A 9,192-nucleotide genomic window follows, 5' to 3' on the forward strand; every position below is an offset into this window, starting at 1 on the left:
GGCATTACACAACTTCGCACAACTAACCAGCAAGTGCACTGGGTCGTCCAAGTAATAAACCTTACGTGAGTAAGGGTCGATCCCACGGAGATTGTTAGTATTGAAGCAAGCTATGGTCATCTTGTAAATCTTAGTCAGGCAAACTCAGATATATATGGTGATGAACGAAAATAACATAAAGGTAAAGATAGTGATACTTATGTAATTCATTGGTAGGAACTTCAGATAAGCGCATGAAGATGCCTTCCCTTCCGTCTCTCTGCTTTCCTACTGTCTTCATCCAACCCTTCTTACTCCTTTCCATGGCAAGCTCGTATAGGGTCTCACTGTTGTCAGCAGCTACCTCCCATCCTCGCAGTGAAAGCTAATGCACACACTCTGTCACAGTGCTGCCAATCACCGGTGTGGTTCCCTCCCCTACCGGAATAGAATAACTCTTTTGCGTCTGTCACTAACGCCCAGTAGGTTACAGGTTTGAAGCACGTCACAGTCATTCAATCATTGAATCCTACTCAGAATACCACAGACAAGGTTAGACCTTCCGGATTCTCTTGAATGCTGCCATCAGTTCTTGCCTATACCACGAAGACTCTGATCTCACGGAATGGTTGGCTCGTTTGTCAGGCGATCAACCATGCATCGTGCAATCGGGAATCCAAGAGATATTCACCAAGCCTCAAATGCTTGTAGAACAAGAGTGGTTGTCAGTCACTTTGTTCATGAGTGAGAATGGTGATGGGCGTCAATCATCACCTTCATCATGTTGAAGAACAAGTGATATCTTGGATAAAGAACAAGCGGAATTTGAATGGAAGAACAATAGTAATTACATTAATACTCGAGGTACAGCAGAGCTCCACACCTTAATCTATGGTGTGTAGAAACTCCACCGTTGAAAATACATAAGCATAAGGTCTAGGCATGGCCGAATGGCCAGCCTCCCAATGATCTAAGAACTAAAATGTCCAAAGATGATCTAGAGATCTAAAAGTGATCAAAAGATTTCTATACAATAGTAAAAGGTCCTACTTATAAGAAACTAGTAGCCTAGGGTGTACAGAAATGAGTAAATGACATAAAAATCCTCTTCCGGGCCCACTTGGTGTGTGCTTGGGCTGAGCAATGAAGCAATTTCGTGTAGAGACTCTTCTTGGAGTTAAACGCCAGCTTTGGTGCCAGTTTGGGCGTTTAACTCCCATTTGGGTGCCAGTTCCAGCGTTTAACGCTGGGATTCCTTGAGGTGACTTTGAACGCCGGTTTGGGCCATCAAATCTTGGGCAAAGTGTGGACTATTATATATTGCTGGAAAGCCCAGGATGTCTACTTTCCAACGCCGTTGAGAGCGCGCCAATTGGGCTTCTGCAGCTCCAGAAAATCCGCTTCGAATGCAGGGAGGTCAGAATCCAACAGCATCTGCAGTCCTTTTTGGTCTCAGGATCAGATTTTTGCTCAGGTCCCTCAATTTCAGCCAGAAAATATCTGAAATCACAGAAAAATACACAAACTCATAGTAAAGTCCAGAAAAGTGAATTTTAATTAAAAACTAATAAAAATATACTAAAAACTAACTATATCATATCAAAAACATACTAAAAACAATGCCAAAAAGTATACAAATTATCCGCTCATCACAACACCAAACTTAAATTGTTGCTTGTCCTCAAGCAACTGAAAATCAAATAAGATAAAAAGAAGAGAATATGCAATGAATTCCAAAAACATCTGTGAAGATCAGTATTAATCAGATGAGCGGGGCTTTTAACTTTTTGCCTCCGAACAGTTTTGGCATCTCACTCTATCCTTTGAAATCCAGAATGGTTGGCTTCTTTAGGAACTTAGAATCCAGATAGTGTTAATGATTCTCTTAGTAAAGTATGATGATTCTTGAACATAGCTATTTATTGAGTCTTGGCTGTGGCCCAAAGCACTCTGTCTTCCAGTATTACCACCGGATACATACATGCCACAGACACATAATTGGGTGAACCTTTTCAGATTGTGACTCAGCTTTGCTAAAGTCCCCAATTAGAGGTATCCAGGGTTCTTAAGCACACTCTTATTTGCCTTGGATCACAACTCTTATTCCTTTCTCTTTTTTTTTTTCGGTTTTTTTTTTTTTTTGAAATGCTTTTTCTTGCTTCAAGAATCATTTTATTGATTTTTCAGATCCTCAGTAACATGTCTCCTTTTTCATCATTCTTTCAAGAGCCAACATTCATGAACCACAAATTCAAAAGACATATGCACTGTTTAAGCATACATCCAGAGAACAAAAATATTGCCACCACATCAAAATAATTAAACTATTATAAAATGCAATTCTTTCCTTTTTAATTAAGCACATTTTTATTCAAGAAAGGTGATGGATTCATAGGACATTCATAACTTTAAGGCATAGACACTAAGACACTAATGATCATAAGACACAAACATGGATAAACATAAAGCATAAAAATCGAAAAACAGAAGAATAAAGAACAAGGAAATCAAGGAATGGGTCCACCTTAGTGATGGCGGCTCTTTCTTGCTCTTGAAGATCCTATGGAGTGCTTGAGCTCCTCAATGTCTCTTCCTTGTCTTTGTTGCTCCTCCCTCATGAATTTTTTGATCTTCTCTAATTTCATGGAGGAGAATGGAGTGTTCTTGATGCTCCACCCTTAGTTGTCCCATGTTGGAACTCAATTCTCCTAGGGAGGTGTTTAGTTGCTCCCAATAGTTTTGTGGAGGAAAGTGCATCCCTTGAGGAATCTCAGGGATTTCTTGATGAGAGGGGTCTCTTGTGTACTCCATCCTTTTCTTGGTGATGGGCTTGTCCTCATCAATGGGGGTATCTCCTTCTATGTCAACTCCAACTGAATAACAGAGGTGACAAATGAGGTGAGGAAAGGCTAACCTTGCCAAGGTGGAGGTCTTGTCCGCCACCTTATAGAGTTCTTGGGCTATAACCTCATGAACCTCTATTTCTTCTCCAATCATGATACTATGGATCATGATGGCCCGGTCTATGGTAACTTCGGACCGGTTGCTAGTGGGGATGATTGAGCGTTGTATGAACTCTAACCATCCTCTAGCCACGGGCTTGAGGTCATGCCTTCTCAATTGGACCGGCTTTCCTCTTGAATCTTGCTTCCATTGTGCGCCCTCTTCACATATGACTGTGAGTACTTGGTCCAACCTTTGATCAAAGTTGACCCTTCTAGTGTAAGGATGCTCATCTCCTTGCATCATAGGCAAGTTGAACGCCACCCTCACACTCTCCGGACTAAAATCCAAGTATTTCCCCCGAACCATAGTGAGATAATTCTTTGGATTCGGGTTCACACTTTGGTCATGGTTCTTGGTGATCCATGCATTGGCATAGAACTCTTGAACCATCAAGATTCCGACTTGTTGAATGGGGTTGGTGAGTACTTCCCAACCTCTTCTTCGGATCTCATGGCGGATCTCCGGATATTCACCCTTTTTGAGTGAAAAGGGGACCTCGGGGATCACCTTCTTCAAGGCCACAACTTCATAGAAGTGGACTTGATGCACCCTTGAGAGGAATCTATCCATCTCCCATGACTCGGAGGTGGAAGCCTTTGCCTTCCCTTTCCTCTTTTTAGAGGTTTCTCCGGCCTTGGATGCCATAAATGGTTATGAAAAAGCAACGCTTTTACCACACCAAACTTAAAATGTTTGCTCGTCCTCGAGCAAAAGAAGAAAGAAGGGAGTAGAAGAAGAAGAAATGAAGAAGAGGGAGATGGTGGTGTATTCGGCCAAAGAGGGGGAAGAAAGGGTGTTTAGGTTGTGTGAAAATGAAAGGTTGAAGAAGGGTATATATAGGAGAGAGGGAGGTAATGGTTCGGCCATGGAGGGTGGGTTTGGGAGGAAAAGTGGTTTGAATTTGAAGGGTGAGGTTGGTGGGGATTTATGAAGGATGGATGTGAGTGGTGAAGAGAAAGATGGGATTTGATAGGTGAAGGGTTTTTTTGGGGAAGAGGTGTTGAGGTGATTGGTGAATGGGGGAAGAAGAGAGAGAGTGATGGTAGGGTCCTGTGGGGTCCACAGACCCTGTAGTGTCAAGGAAAAGTCATCCCTGCACCAAATGTTGCTCAAAATCACGTTTTGAGCCATTTCTGGCGTTAAACGCCGGGCTGGTGCCCATTCCTGGCGTTTAACGCCGGGTTCTTGCCCTTTACTGGCGTTTAACGCCAGTCTGGTGTCCCTTTCTGGCGTTAAACGCCCAGAATGGTGCCAGACTGGGCGTTAAACGCCCAACAGCTAGCATTACTGGCGTTTGAACGCCAGTTTCTTCTCCTCCAGGGTGTGCTGTTTTTCTTCCTGTTTTTCATTCTGTTTTTGCTTTTTTCATTGTTTTTGTGACTTCTTATGATCATCAACCTACAAAAAAAGATAAAATAACAAAAGAAAATAATTAATTATAAAACATTGGGTTGCCTCCCAACAAGCGCTTCTTTAATGTCATTAGCTTGACAGAGGGCTCTCATGGAGCCTCAGAAATGCTCAGAACCGTGTTGAAACCTCCCAACACCAAACTTAGAGTTTGAATGTGGGGTTTCAACACCAAACTTAGAGTTTGGTTGTAGCCTCCCAACACCAAACTTAGAGTTTGACTGTGGGGGCTCTGTTTGGCTCTGTTTTGAGAGGAGCTCTTCATGCTTCCTCTCCATGATGACAGAGGGATATCCTTGGGCCTTAAACACCAAGGATTTTTCATTCACTTGAATGATTAACTCTCCTCTGTCAACATCAATCACAGCCTTTGCTGTGGCTAGGAAGGGTCTGCCAAGGATGATGGATTCATCCATGCACTTCCCAGTCTCTAGGACTATGAAATCAGTAGGAATGTACTGGTCTTCAACTTTAACCAGAACATCCTCTACAAGTCCATGGGCTTGTTTTCTTGAGTTGTCTGCCATCTCTAATGAGATTCTTGCAGCTTGCACCTCTAAGATCCCTAATTTCTCCATTACAGAGAGGGGCATGAGGTTCACACTTGACCCTAAGTCACACAAGGCCTTCTTGAAGGTCATGGTGCCTATGGTACAAGGTATAGAAAACTTCCCAGGATCCTGCCTCTTTTGAGGCAGTTTCTGCCTAGACAAGTCATCCAGTTCTTTAGTGAGCAAGGGAGGTTCATCCTCCCAAGTCTCATTTCCAAATAACTTGTCATTTAGTTTCATGATTGCTCCAAGGTATTTAGCAACTTGCTCTTCAGTGACATACTCATCCTCTTCAGAGGAAGAATACTCATCAGAGCTCATGAATGGCAGAAGTAAGTCCAATGGAATCTCTATGGTCTCATTTTGAGCCTCAGATTCCCATTGTTCCTCATTGAGGAACTCAGAGGAGAGTGGTGCACGCCCACTGGGGTCTTTCTCAGTGGCGTCTTCTTCCTCTCTTTCCTCTCCATATTCGGCCATGTTGATGGCCTTGCACTCTCCTTTTGGATTTTCTTCTGTATTACTTGGGAGAGTACTAGGAGGGAGTTCAGTAACCTTCTTGCTCAGCTGACCCACTTGTCCTTCCAAATTTCTGATGGAGGACCTTGTTTCATTCATGAAACTTTGAGTGGTCTTTATTAGATCAGAGACCATTGTTGCTAAGTCAGAAGAATTCTGCTTAGAACTCTCTGTCTGTTGCTGAGAAGATGATGGAAAAGGCTTGCCATTGCTAAACCTGTTTCTTCCACCATTATTGTTATTGAAACCTTGTTGAGGTCTCTCTTGATTCTTCCATGAGAGATTTGGGTGATTTCTCCATGAAGAATTGTAGGTATTTCCATAGGGTTCTCCTAGGTAATTCACCTCTTCCATGGAAGGGTTCTCAGGATCATAAGCTTCTTCCTCAGATGAAGCATCCTTAGTACTGTTTGGTGCATTTTGCATTCCAGACAGACTTTGAGAAATCAAATTGACTTGTTGAGTCAATATCTTGTTCTGAGCCAATATGGCATTCAGAGTGTCAATCTCAAGAACTCCTCTCTTCTGACTAGTCCCATTGTTCACATGATTCCTTTCAGAAGTGTACATGAATTGGTTATTTGCAACCATTTCAATTAGCTCTTGAGCTTCTGCAGGCGTCTTCTTCAGATGAAGAGATCCTCCAGCAGAGCTATCCAAGGACATCTTAGATAGTTCAGAGAGACCATCATAGAAAATACCTATGATGCTCCATTCAGAAAGCATGTCTGAAGGACATCTTCTGATTAATTGTTTGTATCTTTCCCAAGCTTCATAGAGGGATTCTCCATCCTTCTGTCTGAAGGTTTGGACTTCCACTCTAAGCTTACTCCATCTTTGTGGTGGAAAGAACTTTGCCAAGAAGGCATTGACTAGCTTTTCCCAAGAGTCCAGGCTTTCTTTAGGTTGAGAATCCAACCATATTCTAGCTCTGTCTCTTACAGCAAAAGGGAATAGCATCAGTCTATAGACCTCAGGGTTAACCCCATTAGTCTTGACTGTGTCACAGATTTGCAAGAATTCAGCTAAAAACTGATGAGGATCTTCCATTGGAAGTCCATGGAACTTGCAATTCTGTTGCATTAGAGAAACTAATTGAGGCTTAAGCTCAAAGTTGTTTGCTCCAATGGCAGGGATAGAGATGCTTCTCCCATAGAAGTCGGGAGTAGGTGCAGTAAAGTCACCCAGCACCTTCCTTGCATTGTTGGCATTGTTGTTGTTTTCGGCTGCCATGGGTTCTTCTTCTTTGAAGAATTCGGTCAGGTCCTCTAAAGAGAGTTGTGCTTTGGCTTCTCTTAGCTTTCTCTTTAAGGTCCTTTCGGGTTCAGGATCAGCTTCAACAAGAATGCCTTTGTCTCTGCTCCTGCTCATATGAAAGAGAAGAGAAAAAGAAAATGTGGAATCCTCTATGTCACAGTATAGAGATTCCTTGAAATGTCAGAGGAAAAGAGAAATAGAAAGAAGAAGGGGAAGAAGAATTCGAACTTTAATTAGATAAGGTTCGAATTGTGCATTTAGAAGGAGTGGTACTCCATAAATAGAAGGATGTGAGAAGGAGGGAAGAGGATTTTCGAAAATTCAATTAAAGGATTTTGAAAACATTTTGAAAATTTGATTGATAATTTTCGAAAATTGAAAGTGGAAGAGAAATCAAGTGATTTTTGAAAAAGATTTTGAAATTAGAAACTAAAAAGATTTGATTGAAAACTAATTTGAAAAAGATATGATAAAAAAAAATATGATTGAAAGGTTATTGTCTTAAAAAGATGTGATTGAGAAGATATGATTTGAAAACCATTTTAAAAGATATGTTTTGAAAATTATTTTAAAAGATTTGATTTGGAAAATTAGTGACTTGCCTAACAAGAAAAGATATGATTCAAACATAAAACCTTCCTTAACAGAAAAGGCAAAAAATGTTCAATCAAATCATTAATTGTTAGTAAGTATCTTTGAAAGGAAAGAAATTAATTTTGAAAACATTTGAGTGAAAAGATTTGATTTGAAAAAGATTTGATTTTGAAAAACTTGAAAAAAATTGATTTGAAAACAAAATCTTCCCCCTAGCACCATCCTGGCGTTAAACGCCCAGAATGGTATACATTCTGGCGTTTAACGCCCAAAATGCTACCTTTTTGGGCGTTAAACGCCCAACCAGGTACCCTGGCTGGCGTTTAAACGCCAGTCTGCCTTCTTCACTGGGCATTTTTGAATGCTCAGCTTTTTCTGTATAATTCCTCTGCAGTGTGTTCTGAATCTTCAATCCCTTGTATCATTGACTTGAAAAGACACAAATTAAAAATATTTTTGGATTTTTAATAATTAAAATGCAACAAGAATCAAATAACAATGCATGCAAGACACCAAACTTAGCAGTTTGTATACTACTGACACTAATGAACTGAAAATGCATATGAGACACACAAAATACTCAAGTCAATAGAATTCAAAGATCAGAGCAAGTGAATCATCAAGAACATCTTGAAGATCACTAAGACATATGAATGCATGCAATTGACACCAAACTTAGGATGAGACACTAGACTCAAACAAGAAATATTTTTGAATTTTATGATTTTTTTGAATTTTTTTAATTTTTTTGTGTTTTTTCGAAAATTAAGTGGAAAAAGAAGGTATCAAAATTCTTAATGAGAATTCCAGGAATCAGTGCAATGCTAGTCTAAGACTCCGGTCCAGGAATTAGACATGGCTTCACAGCCAGCCAAGCTTCCAAAGAAAGCTTCGGTCCAAAACACTAGACATGACCAAAGGTCAGCCAAGCCTTAGCAAATCACTGCTCCAAAAGCAAGATTGATACGAAATCAACAAGCTCTTGTGGTGATAAGTTGAAACCTCGGTCCAATCAGATTAGACATGGCTTCTCAGCCAGCCAGATTTCAACAAATCATCATGAAACTCTAGAATTCATCTTCAAGAATTTCGAAAAAAAAATACCTAATCTAAGCAACAAGATGAACCGTCAGTTGTCCAGCCTGAACAATCCCGGGCAATAACACCAAAAATTTGATGTTGTTGCCGGATCTTGGCACTGATGTTACCAAAGGCTTGCTCAAAACTAGAACAATCCCCGGCAACGGCGCCAAAAAAACTTGGTGCGCGAAATTGTGAACTATACTTTTTCACAACTCTCATAATCCCTGGTAATGGCTCCAAAAACTTGGTGCGCTCAATACCATGGCATTACACAACTTCGCACAACTAACCAGCAAGTGCACTGGGTCGTCCAAGTAATAAACCTTACGTGAGTAAGGGTCGATCCCACGGAGATTGTTAGTATTGAAGCAAGCTATGGTCATCTTGTAAATCTTAGTCAGGCAAACTCAGATATATATGGTGATGAACGAAAATAACATAAAGGTAAAGATAGTGATACTTATGTAATTCATTGGTAGGAACTTCAGATAAGCGCATGAAGATGCCTTCCCTTCCGTCTCTCTGCTTTCCTACTGTCTTCATCCAACCCTTCTTACTCCTTTCCATGGCAAGCTCGTATAGGGTCTCACTGTTGTCAGCAGCTACCTCCCATCCTCGCAGTGAAAGCTAATGCACACACTCTGTCACAGTGCTGCCAATCACCGGTGTGGTTCCCTCCCCTACCGGAATAGAATAACTCTTTTGCGTCTGTCACTAACGCCCAGTAGGTTACAGGTTTGAAGCACGTCACAGTCATTCAATCATTGAATCCTACTCAGAATACCACAGACAA

The 9,192-nt window shown here is 41.0% G+C and overlaps 1 non-coding gene across 1 annotated transcript; it reads left to right on the plus strand.

The window, feature by feature from the left end:
• Positions 1 to 6,185: 6,185 nt before the first annotated feature.
• Positions 6,186 to 6,293, plus strand: LOC130938289 (small nucleolar RNA R71). The gene has a single exon (XR_009069461.1). It is a non-coding gene; the product is annotated as a small nucleolar RNA R71 (small nucleolar RNA).
• The last annotated feature ends 2,899 nt before the right edge of the window (positions 6,294 to 9,192 follow it).

Source organism: Arachis stenosperma, chromosome 6 (assembly GCF_014773155.1).
Source record: "Arachis stenosperma cultivar V10309 chromosome 6, arast.V10309.gnm1.PFL2, whole genome shotgun sequence".
NCBI lineage: Eukaryota > Viridiplantae > Streptophyta > Magnoliopsida > Fabales > Fabaceae > Arachis > Arachis stenosperma.